General features: G+C 42.6%; 1 protein-coding gene across 3 annotated transcripts in view; it reads right to left on the bottom strand.

The window, feature by feature from the left end:
• VTI1A (vesicle transport through interaction with t-SNAREs 1A) overlaps positions 1-17,646 on the bottom strand; it is a 190,219-nt gene that overhangs the window by 25,868 nt on the left and 146,705 nt on the right. The gene's annotated exons all lie outside the window — the stretch shown is intronic.

Here is a 17,646-nt window from a genome sequence, read left to right as displayed (position 1 = left end):
ATTTGCCCTCCCCCCACTACGCCATCAGGTATATGTTTTTAATCAGTTATATTAAGGGGGCACCTGGCCCCATGTGACATTGTTTGGTACCTGAGCATCCAATCACAAAGCGCTGCCAGGTAGTACGAAGTGTGCCATGCTCTATGTACCTCCATGTACCAGAGATTGCTTTCTCTCCCGTAGTAGCCAAATCAATCTGCATTCCTGAAAAATAAAAGTTAGAGGGCTAGGCAAAAAAGCAAACCTGCTCTTCAGCCCTGCACTGTGCACAGCATGAATTTATAATACATTTCACTGTGTTGTTTTGGCCCCCTAGTTCTAGCTTTTGTTTGGCCCTCGTGGAATGGTGGCCTTGTCCAGTATCCTTTGTTTTCTTTTATGAATTGGTAAACATGGCCCAGATCCTGCTTTAAGTTCCAGCGAATGTCGAGCATCCTACCAACGATTAGCAGTTTGCAATTCCGTAACCAAATCACTCAGCACGGAGATAAGATCAGCAGCATGGCGGTGTGAATGTGCGATATCTGGAAGGCCACTCCTTGTCCCCGGGTCATACTGAGTAATAATCCTGGCTCGGCTTCAGCAATGTCATCCGTGAAACATGAGCACTGCTGCCCAGAAGACAATGGGACCTCAGACGTGAACAGGTCGGCGATCATGTGACTGCGCAGACTGCACTGTGCCACTATTTATAGAGATGGTTCACCACGGGGTCACCCCACAAAGAGGAATATACAAAGATACCAAACAATGCTGAGAAGAAGTACACACACTCCTGTACGACCAGAGAGGCCGGATGTTGGCGACCACCTACTGGTTATCAAGCAGCAGGATCGCGCCCTGACATCTCCGCACCTACACACACGTTACTTTATTTGTAAGGAAACCTCTGAATGTTGCATTTTTTTCACCAATAATAAATGGTGTTTTTACTGGACTGCCCTGTACAATATATGGCACAATGCCTTTTTGTTTTTCCTCAATTACAAAATATTTGTATCAAGGCAAAAAGCTGAATTGCAATAGAACTAAAGAGGACCTCCGTACACCATCTTGTCCTCCTCACCACCTCTGTGGCTCAGTACAGATATTTACGCAGAAATCAATGGTTAACCATTGTTACCAGAGACAGTTTTATAACTAATGGCTCTGAACACTTTATTGCAATATAACAAAGTTTTAGCTAGAATTGGAAGCTCAGTGATAAAAGCTGAAGTCAGTCTCTCCTTAGCCTGTAATGGACAATTTCATGTAAATGTCCCATCAGCCATGTCAATGCAGGAAGAGCAAAGTGTGACATGTCAGTAAAGATGGTTATCCTCAGCACTCGGCAATGAATCTGACTGCTCAGAGAAGAGGAATTCCCTCCAGTGCGCTGAACAATTCTTAATGCAATCACCGCATTCCGCCGCCTTGCTTCACGAAGTCGATAAATCATTCAGGGGTCTGGGAAGACGAGGGGTCAGGACACAAATTCACACACGGCTCCGAACGTCACGCTTGTGGAATCAAAAACCTGTTAACAGAAAAACGCGCAGCTGCCGTCCTGTGACTTAACACAACTTCAGTTCACAATCTGCGAATTCGCTAAGAACGTGAGATCATCAACGAGGAGACACCGACATGGAAATATTGTATGAGATAAGGTGGAACTCCAGGCAAACAGATGGATACCTGCTGTCTTTAAAGTGGACCTGCCAGTAACTTTACAGCTTGACATTCCTGACATAAATTATTGTTAAGATATGGTCTATATGGTATGTAGAGAGTTCAGGTATCCCCATCATACAAGGACATTGTAGACAATTGTGCTCTTCCAGCCATGTGATCCCAGTTTGGTGGAGACTCTTTTCTGTTCCCCCGGGGCACAGTCATGGGGGAACAGAAAAGAGCAAACTCCAAACTGGTGTCACCAGTTTGGTGAGGAGGAACTTGTGTGTCCTGCATAGAGCCCTGACCTCAACCCTAATGAACACCTTCTTCGCATCCAACATCAGTACCCGACCTCACCAATGGGGCAAATCCCCACAGATACCCTCCAAAATCTTGTGGAAAGACTTCCCAAAATTGTGCAGGATGTTTCAGTTGCAAACTGAGATATCAACTCCTTAAAGTCCATGATGGAATATTTTACAGGCTCCTATAGGTGCGTTGCAAATGTTCTCAAACTTTGGTCATATAACCTTTCTGCTCCATGTTAAGCATTGCTGCAACCCACAGACTTCACACATGGGTACGATGGTTATGTATATAAAAGCGTGGTCTATAGATGTTTTGGTTATCACGGTTTTCCAGTTATCATTTATAGTTCCCTTTCCTCTTTACAATATGAAGAAACATTCAGAGATCTGGGAGGAGTATGAATTCTAGTGGTTCTTCTAGAGATCTTCATGAGCTTCCTATTATACTTGCAGGGTTCTCTAGGAAAGAAAAATAGAAATAAAAGGATAACCAATCTTTAGCAGGTTGAAGCTTAAAATAGGCCAGCTGACCAGGAGAGCTCCATGAAATCCAACAACAACTGTGGATCCTTCAGAATGTGACTAAGAAACACCGCTTCTTGAAGCCTAGTCGGTCAAGTGGAAACTAAGTGGACATTTTATAAAGGAGAGAACTTGAACAGAGCTTCCATTTGGAAGTAGGCCCAGGGAAGGGAAGTTTTACATGTGGGGACATGAAGGGAGCTTTAAATAAGCCCAGACGAACTTCTTAAAAAGCACTAAAAATTGTATATCCTTCAGTGTGTGACCAGCCTTAAGGAGAACTGCTACGTGAAGAAAATTTTGGGTCAAGTGGACACGAAGTGGACATTTTATAAATGAAAGAACTTTAACAGAGCTTCCAATTGAAAGTAGGCTGGGGAAAGTCCCAGAACACAGAGGAAGCTTTAGATAAGCCACTTGTCTAGAGGAACTCCTTGACTTCCACCAAAAACTGGAGATCTGTCAGTGTGACTAACCAAGGAGTGATGGTCTTTGAAGGTCAGTAAGTGGACATTTTATTAGGGATGGAATTTCAGAACTTCCAGTTGGGAGAAGGCCTAAGGAAAGTCCCCGGGACACAGGAGAAACAATAAATAAGCCACCTGCTCAGAAGAACTTTGAAAACCACAAAGAACATTTTGATAGCTTATGATGTAGGACTTACTTAGCAGAACTTCTCCTTGAACCTAAAGTGGTCAGCTAGACAATGATCAGCATTGTATTACAGACAAAACTGCACTAGAGCTTCCCATTGGGAGTAGGCCTGGGAAAAGATTTAGAACACCTTGCCATGTAGGGGAACGCCTTAAAAAACCCGAAACCAATCTGAGCGTGTATCCAGGCAGATGGCCGCTTGGAATGACCCTCTTAGCCTGTTGACCCAAACTTTATAAGACCCAGTACACTAAACTGAAAGGGATGAAGACAAATCCCTGGCATTATTGACCGTGATTAAACAGACCATGCACTTCAGTTGTGAGCTGGTCATCCCTCAGCCATTAATGGCTCTCTTGATTTTACCGTCTTCTCGTCTTGTAGTTGTTTCCGTTCTATGTGGGAATCCAATATGTAGTAATAACACAAGCTGCTAAATTCTTTGAAATTCTCCTTTATCTGCCTCCCAGTGAAGTAGAAAGGAAGAAGACACGTCTCTTGGATATTTAGCCACAAAGAACTCTTAAAGAGAGTCTATCCTTGGCTTTATCTCTCATCTTTGAATTTACTTTGTGTGCTTTTCACGGATACTGTGTTGTCTTCAAGTGTAAGTTACAAACAGCAATTCAGTGCACTTAATGAGGTTCTAATTTGTTCTAATGCGGTGAAAAGAACCGTTCGCCTCTCTCCCAAGTATTACACAAGGCGCTAGGAGAACTTCATGGAAGATCCTGCGTTCATTCTGAAGCCCGATATAAAAAATAAACAGTGCCTGAGTCCTCTCTTCATCTGGGGACTCTCATGAAGATTTGTTGATTAGCTGCCCTCTCCTGCGCTTAAGTAACACGGGGAAATTCACTGACATGTACCAACTATTCATAGGTAAATAGGTGGATGGGAACAACCAAATTGCCTAGATGAGGCCATTTTTATTGACTGAGGGGGTCACCCAAGACATTTCTGTATGTATATAAAAAAGGAGGAGAGAAAGAGAGAAACAAGATTGCAAAAAAAACAGGCAAATGGCTAACCATGCAGAGATGGTACATCCAAAGAGAGCTGATTTACCTGTCAAATGATTTTTAATTCTGTTCAGCCACTCCTATTATCTCCTATTAAGAACCTCTGCAAGGAGAGAGACCTCTTTTTTTTTGCACTGCAGTGTGGTCATTGCCTCACCCAGTGCCTCCTGATTGGACAATGAAAGCAAGTTATCTTCTGTTTTCATCCACTATCAGAGGCCTGCTGTGTAGAAGATAATATTCAGATTCAGAGACTTCATAAGTATTTAATGTTTTCTTTAAGACTAGATATCCATGTTTAAGTGGAACTTAAGTTCCACTTTTAGATTTGCATGATCAGGCAGGTCATTATTGCAGAAAGGGACAGGCAATGTTCCTTCTCTAATACTGCGTTTTACCTGCCTGACTGCTCCAGGTTTCTGGGGTCAAAGCTGAGCTGCGCATGGGCAGCTTTAGTTTGTGTTGCCGGGAAAACCTGGCAATCCCAGCTTCCCTTGCATGTACAAGGGGAATTGAATAGGTTATCATATAGGTACGCCCAATCAAGATGTCCAAGATCGTCCAGAGAAGGAAGAAGAGAAGAAAAATGTATAGGTTAGTAACGCAGATTTATTTCAGCTTTAAATGCCAATGGTCCCAATAGTCAACTGAAGGACCTTGGATGGCAGGCTGACAAAATTATTGCTAACTGCACGACGACTTAAGCTGCGTACACACGTGCAATTTTTGTCATTGGAAAGGATCTTTCACTATCCTTTCCAACGACAAAAGACTACACGATGCATGAACGGTGCTGTACATACAGCACCGTTGTGCTCTTTGGAGAGGGGAGGGGCAGCACCACGGAGCAGCACCCTGCTGCGCTCTCTCCCCCTTCCCTTGCATTAGGATCGCTCGTCGTTCATCGTTCGTGGATCCGCCAGGATGGAACGACGCCAACTGTACACAAGCCAGATTCTCGCCCGATATCTGGCCGATGCCGATTATCAGGCGAGAAAAATCTGACGTGTGTACGCAGCTTTAGTGTTGTAAGCCTAAAACAGGAAGAGCTGTTACTGGCTATCTTTGTTCTCCCCTTTTTAATCCTCAATAAGGTCTTAGTGCTGCCACTTGTCATGTGCCCCTGTGATGGCTGCATGGCATATATCAGATTTCGTGTTGGTGATAACAGTTAATTATGGTCATGCAAGGTGTGTTGCAATGGTTATATGTGGTCGCCACTGGAAGCCCATGAGACAAGGTGACAACACAGAAGATAATTTGGGAAAAACAAAGCATGGTCATGCTTTAACAGGAAATCCTGACAAGGTGCTCAACACAGGATTTCTGCAGATGTAATCATGGTATTTTTTCAGACTCCTGTATGAGTTGTCCAATCTGTCATCGTTCTTGCTACAGATTCCTATAAAGATTTTGTTACAACTCACCCAGATGAATGTATATAATCAGTCAATGCACCAATGGGTTGGGGTGCAGGGCCCCTGCTGCCCTCAAGTGGCTCCAGGCCCTTACATGGCTTTAGCGTGTCCATGCCCAGCTTCTGGCGCTCTCTTCTGTAAAGCAATCTGGAGGGAGAGGGGTTCCTGACAACAATGGCGTTATTGACTTGTTGCTCTGACTCTTTACGTTTTCACCCTGGAGGCTACAATCAATAGACTTTGCACTGCATCAGACTAATAAATCCCACACTCGGGCCGTGAGCAGGGCCAAGTGACTGCCGGAAAATCTATGGCAGACGAGAACCCTGTAGCAGAAAGAAGACTCACAGCTGTATTCATTAACCTGCCAACCTACCGAGGTGTCACTGATCCTACAAACCAGTAACCCCAGAGTGCTTAACATCCAGGGAGAGAAACAATTGGTAATGATCCAATTATTGTGGTATTTGCATCTAAACTGGTCAGAGGAAAAAAAAAATGTAAGAAAGTGGATGATGCACATGTTTAGTGCTCAACATCTTTAAATGATGTCTGGCTATATGGTTTCTTAAAGTGAATCTAAACTCAAGAATAAAAATATATACTGAAGCTCAATTTTCCTTATATGTGATGGCTCCATAAAGACATGGGGTCAGTAGATTGGTGTGGAGGAACTTGAGTATCCTGCACAGAGCTCTAACCTCAACCCTACTGAACACCTTTGGGATGAATTGGAATGATAATCCGAATCTTCTCATCCAACATCAGCACCTGACATCACCAAAATCCCGTTGTCATTGCCATAATGGAGGCTGCCTCCACATGAATGTCGATGGATTTAAAATAAGATGTTTAACAAGCTCTTCATTAGCTTTATTTCTCTTCTGATATTTTAATCCAACCAGGACTTTGGTCATCCTGCTTTGAGTTCTTGCTAACGCTGGCGGTGACAATGCCATGACTATGGGAGATTGTAGAGACGAGGCCTAGACAATGCCAGGTTTCTGGTGCACTTTCACAGTAAATGTTGCAGATCAGCACACTGCCGGAATTCATTAGTCTCTCCATTGTTACTTTTTCTTTACAGAAAGATTTGTGATGCTTACAAACCATAAAGGAAATTTAGTGGCAGCCGGGTGCAGTCGCTTCTTCCTACACCCCGTCTAATTAATTTAATGAGGACTAGGAGATAACAAGTGGTTGAATATTTTGGATGCACCAGATTTCAAGAAGAGGGTAACTTTTCCAAAAATGTGAAGACCACAGATGACCCCCTAGCTATTATTATAATTTATATAGAACCAACATATTACACAGTGCAGTCCATATCACCAATAGCCCCTTGGAGGAGCTCACAATGTCCCCACCATAATTATATGTCATTACCTGATGTAAATTTTGGGGGGTAGCCAATAAACCTAACTGCATGTTTTTTAGGAAATGTTTAGAACAGCCACATCATGTAATGCCATAGCCACTGTGCAAAATCAGTCACCCATTCCAAGAAAGGGCGATCATACCAGCAAATACTCCAAACCTCAAGATATGAATGTATTCATGATGTATATGTAAACCCCAACTGGTTGACATTTAGGTTGCCATACAGGACTTGATTTATTAAAACTCTCCAAAGCTGGAGATGATAAAATATCATGGGTGAACCTGGATGATACAGCAAACCGTGAATTGATTTGTTAAAAACCATTTGCTGTTATTTGGTAAACATTTTCAATCCTGGACTAAATCTCTTCCAGATTTGCTGGATCACCCTAGTTCTCCCATGATAGTTTATCTTCTCCAGTCTTGGAGAACTTTTATAAATCAGGCCTAGGGTGTCAAACGTTTTCTTTTCTCGGTGCTACTGATCTCTTCCATCTACTTCCTGTCCACAAGCATTTCTCAGGATGCAATGGATAGTGCCTGTGTAATATATGGTGAATCCTGGACATGAAGCTTCCATCAGAAGCTCCTGTGATAGGGTGAAAATGCTAGAGTATATGTAGGGGACTGGATCTGGACGTTGTCACCCTACAACAGAGCCTAAACAAGAACCTTCATTGCGTTCACATGGTATTATAATAATAAGGGCTGCAGGTCAAAAATACTTTTGAAATTGGATTACATTTTTAATCATCAGGTAGGTAACATCCTCCACTAGGTTCTGTAGAGATGTCCTGTCTGTCACAGGAAGTAGACGATGCTCTCACCCCATACATATAATGCAGAAACTTCCATCCATAGAACGCCTTCAATGTCATGTGAAATTGTTGGTATTTCTGAAGATTCACAAGAGCTGGTTTCTAAATGAAAACGCGTCAGGCTCTGGGACATCCCCGGTGAGACTCCCCACTTGGCACGAGGCCTCCACTGACGCCAGAACAGAATCTTTCATCGCGTGGCCGTCCTGGCCTCGTCGTTCCAATGCGTCGCTGCGAAGGGGTTATTCTTTGTTCTAGAGATGTGATTTGAGAGAAAACGAGTCTTGGGATTTGAACTGTTTTGATGATGAGGCCAATAATGCCCGAGGCAAGTGCATTCATTTTTTTTTTTTATTCCATTGTAATCTCACTTGTGCTGAAGGATGAACAGAGGGACGAGGGGGATAATGTGAGAAAGCCATGCAGACCCCCTTCATATAAATACAACAGAGCATGCCAAAGTACTGCAAATATCAAGGATCAGAATGTGATAGATTGCAGAGGCTGGGAATACATGGCACAATAGAGATCTGCCAATGAGGCAGTGAGTTGCTAGGGGGAACTCCAGGGAAAGTGAAAATTTCAGCCTTGCACACAAGAAACCCAACCTGTCAGTTCACAGCTTCCATCTTTAATGGGGCACCACTTTAGTGCAGCAGAATCTCTTCCAACAACCAAACACCCCTGAGACATGAGAAACAGAATGCCTGATGTTTGAAATTTTAGGGGGGGGGGGGGGGGGGTAGATAGGGACCCTATTTATGTGTCACCAATGCAAAAGGAGAAGGTAAATCAGTTTGGAGTGAGAACCATCCATGATGGAAACTACCTTTGAATTGGGTAGATTTTCCCCCATTTCCAGTGTTCAGGACTGCAAGCAAAGCGAGATTCGAGGACAGAGACAGCAAACTAATTGTAATTTAAAAATTAGCAGGATAGCTTTACAAACAGAGAAACACAATAGGTTTTATAGGCCTCGCTCAATCAACTGGTGAGTTTTCCAGTGCTGTGAAAAAGAATCAGTGTCCAGCGGAGGGAAGACAATGCAGATTTATGTTCGGCGGTTGTGCCTCACAATGTATGGGAATGAACAATACACTGTAGGAAATGTTTGTCTTTTCCCATACACACATGAGCACCATGTGAAGACATTCATGCCCATTCGGCATTCCTTAGAGCAGACACGGTACAACCCCCCCCACCACCACCACACACATACACGTCCTGCAAGAAAAAGGAAAATTATCTTTTCAGCACCTGCCGGTGACATTGTAGATTGGTGAAAACACAGGGGACATTGCTGGGCGCTGAGCAGCTCGCGGTTCATATGTCCTCATTAACCACACGGAGAAACGCGAGAGGCCGAGCAGAGGGTTTTATTTCGCTTTAGCCATCCGTCAGCCATGTCGAATCGGTAATCTATTTTGCCAGTTCTGAGACGAAGCGGGAGTCTTTTGTTTCAATTAGCGATTGTTACAATTCACTGCCCGGGAAAAGTGATTCATTTCACTGTCCCCGCAGAAAACTCATGCTGAGGCCACATGTTACAGCCAGATTAGGTTCACGCCAATGTGTGTGGGCCCGCAGTGGCCATGTCTAATTGTCAGTATAGAGGCCAAATGTGGCCCACTGATATCCTGAGCTTATGATAAGTATTTGAGATTTCCTATAGTTCTAAAATGTGTGAATTTTTCTCTAAAGAAAATGTTTTTTCTTTATTTACAATAAAGGAGAGTTGCATGCTCGTTTGCCTATTGTAGGTACTCTTGTCGGATGACAGGGGGGTCATTATGGGACTGATTTGTGGCTACACAGCAAACTGTGATGTTCTGTGTGTTCTCACACCTTGCTCTTATAACTGGCATGTGGTTTATCAGCAATTTGTGCTGCAGTAGCTCCTCGTTGGTTCAGACCAGATGGCTTCCTCACTACCCATCATGGAGCTCCGGGTCCACATGTCCCTGTCACAGGTTCAACAGCTGTCATTCCCTGGGCAATTTTTGGTACCAGGAACCATACAAGGTTGGCTGTTTTGAAGGTGCAATCGTCCAGACATCACAATTTGGCCCCTTTCTGTTCCGATAAATTATTCACTTTTGCTGCTTGCAAATCATCACTGTCAAAAAATTAGAGGGGTATTTGCCAGGAGTAATTGTAACCAAATCATCAACGTGATCACTGCACCTGTCGGTGTTATCATGTTTTGTCTTTGCAAACTGCTTTTCTTGCAATAGTTTTCATGAAGCTGTGCAGCTAATCTTGTGATTTATAAGCCCCCGTCACAGTATATGGTTAGGAAGGCAAACATCTATTTCCTGCTGCAGCTCCCTGCGTCACCTGTCTGTCACACTGCACTGGACCAAACACCTGTCTTCCTAGCACCCAGTGCCTGAAACCATAAGACTGACATCATTGTGCTCAGACAGCTCCAACTTGGTGGGGAAAGGTACTGCATTTAGTATTTTGTATCTATGCACCCATAAAATTCCGTCTTTTACCTTTTTTTCATCCTTTTCCCCATATCTCAGGGCTGTTGATTTCTTGCAGCTTCTTTCGCTCACTTTCTATCTAGTACTGGCTGCAGATCATTGCTCCAAACCCCTTTCTGATAGTGGCAATGGTGGATCATACTTGAGCAATGACAGCTGCCTGCATCTCCACTAAAGGTGACACCGGATCTAACAGGGTGACAACTCGGGGACAGAATATTATCACCTTAGATTATTTTCAGGGAAGGACCACTGGGGACTATTTTAGCAAAATCAACAGATTTTAAAATCTTGAAAATTATTTTGCACAAACATTTCAAAGTTTATATAATGTTATTTCCACTTTAATAATACCACACCAGTGAACACAGATTTTATTTTATTTTTTTGAGCCTGGATTTCAAATTTTAACCTCAGCCCAGTTACACAATCTGGGGGTGATGTACGGATTGTATGTGAGCTAGATTTGTGTCTTGTCAGAATGGCGGCAGAGAGGAGACTTTCACATCCCCAATTCAACGCACAGACAGATAATGTGATGGAAAAACTGGAACATACGAACCTCAGCTGACTGAAATGAGAACGATACCCAGCGTCGTCCGTGTGTCTGAAGGGACGGTTACATGTGAGATAAACACAACTTTCCCAGGATGAGGACGGGAAAACAGTTAAAGGGATGACAAGTCCAAAAAATGACATTCAAAACTGAATGTGCCAAGTGCCCTGGCAGATTGATGAACCACCAATCAGGATTGCCACTCTACTTTCCTGTGGAAAAGAGCACAGTGGGGTATCGCCTGCTTGTTTTCTCCTCTCCACTCTTTATAGGATAGAATTCCGCTTTGTGTACAGAGCTCATTAATTTATCTATAAATTGGAAATGATCGCCAAAGATTGTTTCCAGCGTCATTGATCTGATATCTATACAGGGCTTAAAGTGGAACTAAAATTCAGGGAGGCAGGGCTTTATTATAGAAAAGGACAGGCGATGGCCCTTCTGAAATAACTGTTCTTATCTGCTTGATTGCTGTCTCTTCTGTAAAAATTTGTCAGGATACCCAGCACATCCTGGCTTCCCCTGTGGGTGCCGGGGGTGAATGAATTCCTAAGTGCCTCGGTGGGAGTTATTCTGGCCCGACCAATCAAGGCCAAAGATTGGAACAAGAAAAAGACGAAGGAAGAAAATGGCGGCGCTCATGACGGAATGGGGACAGGTGAGTATAGCAGGATTTAGTAACCCTTTAAGACTGGTCTGCACCCACCACAACTTTCCCCTCACCAAAAATAATGCTCCAGGCCATTTTTTAATTTTTATGTAAAGCAGATCTATCAACAAAATTTTTATTTTATATAAAAGGGTAGCTGTTTGTTTCCTAAATACTTTATTTTTTTACAGAGAGCCCCTCCCCTTTGGCTTTTACTGTTGCTTTGGGCTGGTCCTTCTGCGTATGCCTGATGTCAGACATGTGCAGGAGTAGCTTTTACCTGAAATGGAAAAAAGAAGTGCTAATCTCCCGCATGCAAGTTTTTTTCAGTTACATGGAGTTCGTCAGCCGATCTTGCGTCTGTGCAGTGAGGGATCAGGTGATGTAGACAGAAGAAGATGGCGGCGCCCGAAACTACCTCTGCTCCAGGACGAAGAAAGTGTTAGGCACAAATATATTTGTATATTATTATTTTTTCAAGTATTGATTTTTTTTTTTTATACATGATATACACAGAAAAATAAAAATGCAAGTTGGTAGTAAACGGCGGTGTTAATGTTTCCGGGCACGCACACTTTTGTCTCCACAAAACACCCACAAACAGCAGCGCGCTAGGTAAGAGGTCCAAGGCTTAGTATGAAAACCAATTCACACCTTCCTTCCCCGTAATTATCATAATGGTCGCATTTTTCATGACCCTCATTTACACGTGGTGATAATGCAGACGTGAATCGGTCTTTTATTCAGAGGCTGACAAGGTATTTAAAAGTAACATCATGACAATCTGCAGATATTGTAATTACTGGGCGGTTTGCTGGGGGTAATTAACAAGCAGGACACTTCACAATAATTGTCAGAAGAGAAGTGACAGCGATCTCAGAGACGCGGAACGCTCTGTAAAAATAACATCCTGAAAAATGTGTAATACAAATGACTAAAAACAACTTAACACTTTTATCTCCAGAACTTGTAACAGGAGAAAAACAAATCTACAAATCCACAATTGGAACCTTTTAATGACGCATAAAATTGAGTGATTTTCTTTACATTGTGTGCACAAAGTTGATGCAAATTTTTTGACTGAGTGAATAAATAAAAAATTAGACAGAATTAAACTTTTTTATAAAAAAAAAAAAAGTTACCAAAAATTATACTGGGAAAATTTTTATAATAAATTAGCTTCCATAGTAAATATTTTTTCTATGAAAAATTGAAGGAAGAACTCTTTATATCTGGTAAAACTGATACATTTTGTTAGGTTAGCACAACTGGGCTCCCAATACATGATAGAAATTTTTTTCTTCCTTCCCTTAGTTGATCAGAAAGTGAATTGGAAATGCAGTAAAACAAAAAATAAAATTGTATGCTCCTGTAGCGGACAGCTGCCTTGGGATACCTTATAACGACTATTCTCATCCAGGGTTCCGTAGAACAAATGAGTTCTTCTAAAAGGTTCTTCAAAACATTGATGGTGTCTGCGTAGTTTCAGGGCCAACACAACTTGGCAAAGCCAGCGGCACAAAACCAAGGACCTTTTTAGTTGTCTGTAAAGGTGGCATTCTGATTACTAAGGTAAGAAGGAAATTTTTATCCATTGGCAACGATGCAAAAAGCATAAAGAAGGGGTTCGCTAATACCTGCAAATTTTTTTACGGGCTCCTCGTGGATGAAGACATTGAAAAAGGCTGCCTTAGAACATCCCTTACAAAATAACTTTACCCCAGAAGAAGCTTTTCAATTACTTCCCGGTCTCCTGAACCTCTGCAAAAACCGAGGTATCGGAAGGATAAATATCTATTACAATGGTGGAGAGCTGAATGCCCCCTTAGAGTGTTGGGCTGAAGAGAGATTTCTGGTATCTCTGCTCTCCAAAATGTGGCATTGGCTGAAAAACTGGGAGGACCAGCAAATACGAGGTCAACCATGGTTCAAGGAACCCCTAGCACTCTTTGGAGGGTTCTGGGTTTTTTTATTTAATGAAATTTCCACTTTATTTAGATGAATATGTGGTGTGCATGTGCAATCTTCTTTCCATGTCTACAAATGTGATAAAAGAAGCATACAAGAAAGGAAGGAAGTTAGAGAGGGGTAGAAATGAAGGTGGGGAGAAGAGGGCTACAGGTGGGAAGCTTGGAGAAAAGGGGGTAAAGATAAGATAAAAGAGAAAGTGTAAATAGGGAGAGAGAGAAAGAGAATTTTTATTTACGAATGGAAAAAGAAAATAGTTCCGAATAATATGTGAGAGCACAGAATCATGTGATAAGATGCTGAAGCCTTTCCTAGAAGCAGTGTTAGGAGCCTGCAGAATCAATGAAATACATAGCACTCACAATAAAATCCTGCTGTCTGGTTTGTGACTGTCGCCTGATCAGGATTTGTGGTTGATACATGGAGATGTCACATGGTGGCTGATTAGTGTTTGTTGCTGTTGGTGGGAAGACACGTTTTTGCTGAGCTTCAGCCGAAGAGACACTGGCATTAGCCGGCAATCTATCTGCCGTGCCTGGCGCTGTGGCCTCGTTATTCTCCGCCTATTAAGAAAAGATTGATAAGTGGGATGATGATGTTTTAATGAGCCTAATTATCCTGTGTTTTGCTCCAGAAGCAGCTGCCAGTGTTATTACTCTCCTCTTCTCAAAGCTCACAGCCAATGTTGTACATACTGAAGGCCCGATGATGGGATCCAAACATGGCCAGGACAGGAGGAGTTAACCGAGCATTCACAATTCTGGACTATTTAAAAAATGCTAAAACTAGCAGACATGTTTTTTTACCCAGCCTGTCCAGAAACAGAACAGCATGAACTGTCATTGTGCAGCAGTTAGCACAACATAAACCTGAGGACCATTTTGGTTATTTCAGGTTAATCTCACCATAAATGTACTGATGTACTAGATATCTTTGTAAGCTGAAACATTGGTCATGGTCAACAGTTCGGGTTCAGCAGTGAATGTGAACCGGATGGTGTTTTTTAGTTGGGACTCAAAGAACTTTTATACCAGCTGGAGGGCCAGCCATTTTTTTCTACACAGACATCCTTTTTTTCTAAAATGTTTGACTGCACAGCACTTTTACACTTTGGGAGTCGATTCTTGAGCCTTCTCAGAAAGTCTGGGAGGGTGGGCACAAGGCTTTTAATGCCACGCCCATGAGATCACCTTTTTGGAGAAGCCCCACCCAACACCGGGCTCCAGCATGTCCCTTGAGGAAAAGGATCTGCTTGGTTACAGCAGGTAAACCATATTCGCACCTGGAATGCTGCACCCAAAGAATTTAAGGTTTAAGGCCCACAAATTAGGTGTTCTAATTTTTCTGTACCAGGTGAAAAGTTTTGTCATGTTTTGTCAAGTGTAAATAAAAAGTCTGGGGAAGTACATCCTTTTTACCTAGGAGTCCCATTGTCTTTCTGGAAAGGGTGATCACACTTCACATGACGCATTGCCAGAAGTCTTGTAATATCCGTTGAAACTGCTGGCACTAATGGAGACTATGAAAATAGTTCTCTCCATGCCGTTAAAAGGATTTTTTTTTTTCCTTTTTCTGGAATTTTTGGAAAAAGTATTTCTTTAAAGAAATTCTATATCTCTACCTAATGTAACATCAAAAGATTTTTAAAGTAACCTTAGATTAGAATTTGCAGGATAATAACAAAAACATTTATATGTCTAGAACTAAAAAAAAATGGCCTCAATTTGAAACATCAATATGGTTTTGCAACGAGTTACTAAGTGACGGTAAATTTTGGTGAGGCAAATAAAATTGGAAAACGTTCTTAATAGCCATGCATGTGTCTGGGTGCTCATACTTGATTATGCTTGCAATTAATGGCATGCTTTTTTTGGAATGCGTGAGCTAAAGAAAACTGTGGTGATACCTAACAATGTGACCGATTTGGAGCATGATTAATGGCTTAATAACGACTAAAATCACAAATCGACTGTCATGGGTCCCGAAGGAGGCAAATCATATTGACCAATTTTAGTCATATAACCATACTAAAAAAAATTGCTTGTGTGTGCCTAATCCAGCTGGTGATGAAGAGAAGCATTTGGGCAAGATTCTATTCTCCCTGCACATTCCCCCCCCCCCCCCAAACAGGAGGAAAGAAAACAAGCAATTAAAGGCTTTGTAACACAAGCTTAGACCCAGCGACCCTGCGGCCCTGATCAATCAGTAAGCCGCTCAGCCATCTAGTCCTTGCTATGAGCAAGAGTGCCAGGCACTGGAGAGGAACCTGAACCAGATGGACAGACTTTACTGACTGGCTGTGACACGAAAGGTGTCACTTCTGACAAAAACTGATTGAAAAAGTTTTGCAATGCTAAGGGCTCAGTCGTGTCTGTCCTTTGTGTTAATGTAGCGCAACATGTCAACACACATAACATTGTGTTAGAAAGTGCATCAAGAGATGCGCTTTTATAAAGCATTGCACTTGAAAGATGTGACCAAGCCATAAGGCTGATTTTATACCTTCAAATTATAAAATGCACATGCTTTTTTCTTAACATGAATTATGCGTCATTAGTGCTGCACGCAACTCCTGGGGACGCATTGCACCTTCAATGTCATGTGACATTTGCCAAAGTTCCTATTTAGGCAGACTCTTCCTCCAATGTTGTGCAGGGACAGTGACGGCTCTCTATCATTTCTCCAAGGGAGATAGACAGTTTTTGGAAGCATGGAGCCTCAGTCAAAGAAGCCTTTGTGAGCATGCTCTGGACGTCAGCCAATCAGATCATCTCACTTGTCTATGTATGTAGAAAATATGCTTTGGCCGAGTCGGCAGACGCCGTGACTGTAGACTGCGCCCAACCTGTATTAGCTCAGAGAAAAAAAAATGCTGAAGGGAAAATTACCTGTTTGGCTCCAGACTAAATTAACTTTCTTTTTTTTGGCTAAACAAGATGAATTTCCTAATTACACAGTTGGGAAATGACTCTGTTGTGGCATCGAGTGAAAAACAAGAGAATCATTCAAGACAAGCAGAAACAAGAGAGGGGATAGATGACCCTGGAGCCTGCTGTCAAGGTACTACAGGTCCCAGGTTGTCCTGTGGCTTCTGTTTGGAAAAAGCCACCTTACAGGTGAAGTGATCACAATGATGATATTGGTACAATGGCATCTAATGGGGCTGTGGGTGATATATGAGGCAGCAAGTGAACATCAGGTGAATCAGTTCTGGAAGGTGAAGTGTTAGAAGCCTGAAAAACTGACAAGTGTTGGGATCTGAGTGACTCTAACAATGGCTAAATTGTGAGTGTGTGGGGGGCTCCTAGTATGCACTGGTTAGGTACTACAAAAAAAAGGACCACTGATGACCAGTGATGCACTCATGGGCTCCAAGGAGGTCATTAATGTGGGTAGGCAAATTACACAGACTACAGTCAACCGCCAAAATCACCTACAATGGACATGTGAGCAATCAACTACCTGGGAAAAAGATGGCAGCAGGATACATAGAAAAGGAGGGAAATCGAGGGAGGAGGATGCTACTTATAGATGGAGTTGCCACCCATAATGGCCTCCACACTTCTGAGAAGACTTTCTACAAGATTTAGTGGGCGTTTGTGGGAATTTGCTGCCATTTGTGAGGTCAGGTGCTGATGTTAGATAAGAAGACCTGACTCACCATTTCAATTCATCCCAAAGGTGGTCAGTGGGGTTGAGGTCAGGGCTCTGTGCAGGACACTCAAGTTCCTCCACACCAAACTGGTGACACCATATCTTTATGGAGCTGGCTTTGTATCCCGGACACAATCATGGGGGAACAGAAAAGTGTCTTAACCAAACTGTGACCACAAGGCTGGAGGAGCAAGGTTGGAGTCTCCAATGTGCCTGTATCATGTACAAATATTAGGACCCTTCCCTGAGGTCAACTGATCCCCATCATTACGAGGGGATTTGGATACTTTTGGCCATATAGGTGTGATGGTCAGGTGTTACAAACTTTTGGCCATTCTGTTTAGCTGCCTGTCTGGAGTGCAGCTTTAGGAAGATCCCAGGAGAAGACTGCTGAGCAGAGCTTTCAACTGATGATAATCCCAGCAGGCCGCCTAATGTAGAACTTTTTGGAGTGCTGAAGACGGCTTTGCTGTGCTGCAATCAGCTGGCTGGGAAGGATTTCACATATAATAGTTTCCTTTAGATATTAAACTACTTCCTCCATAGAATTCAATC

This window comes from Pyxicephalus adspersus, chromosome 10 (assembly GCF_032062135.1).
Source record: "Pyxicephalus adspersus chromosome 10, UCB_Pads_2.0, whole genome shotgun sequence".
Taxonomy (NCBI): Eukaryota; Metazoa; Chordata; class Amphibia; order Anura; family Pyxicephalidae; genus Pyxicephalus; species Pyxicephalus adspersus.
The sequence above is the reverse complement of the archived record's forward strand: the minus strand, read 5'-3'. Positions and strand labels throughout refer to the sequence as shown.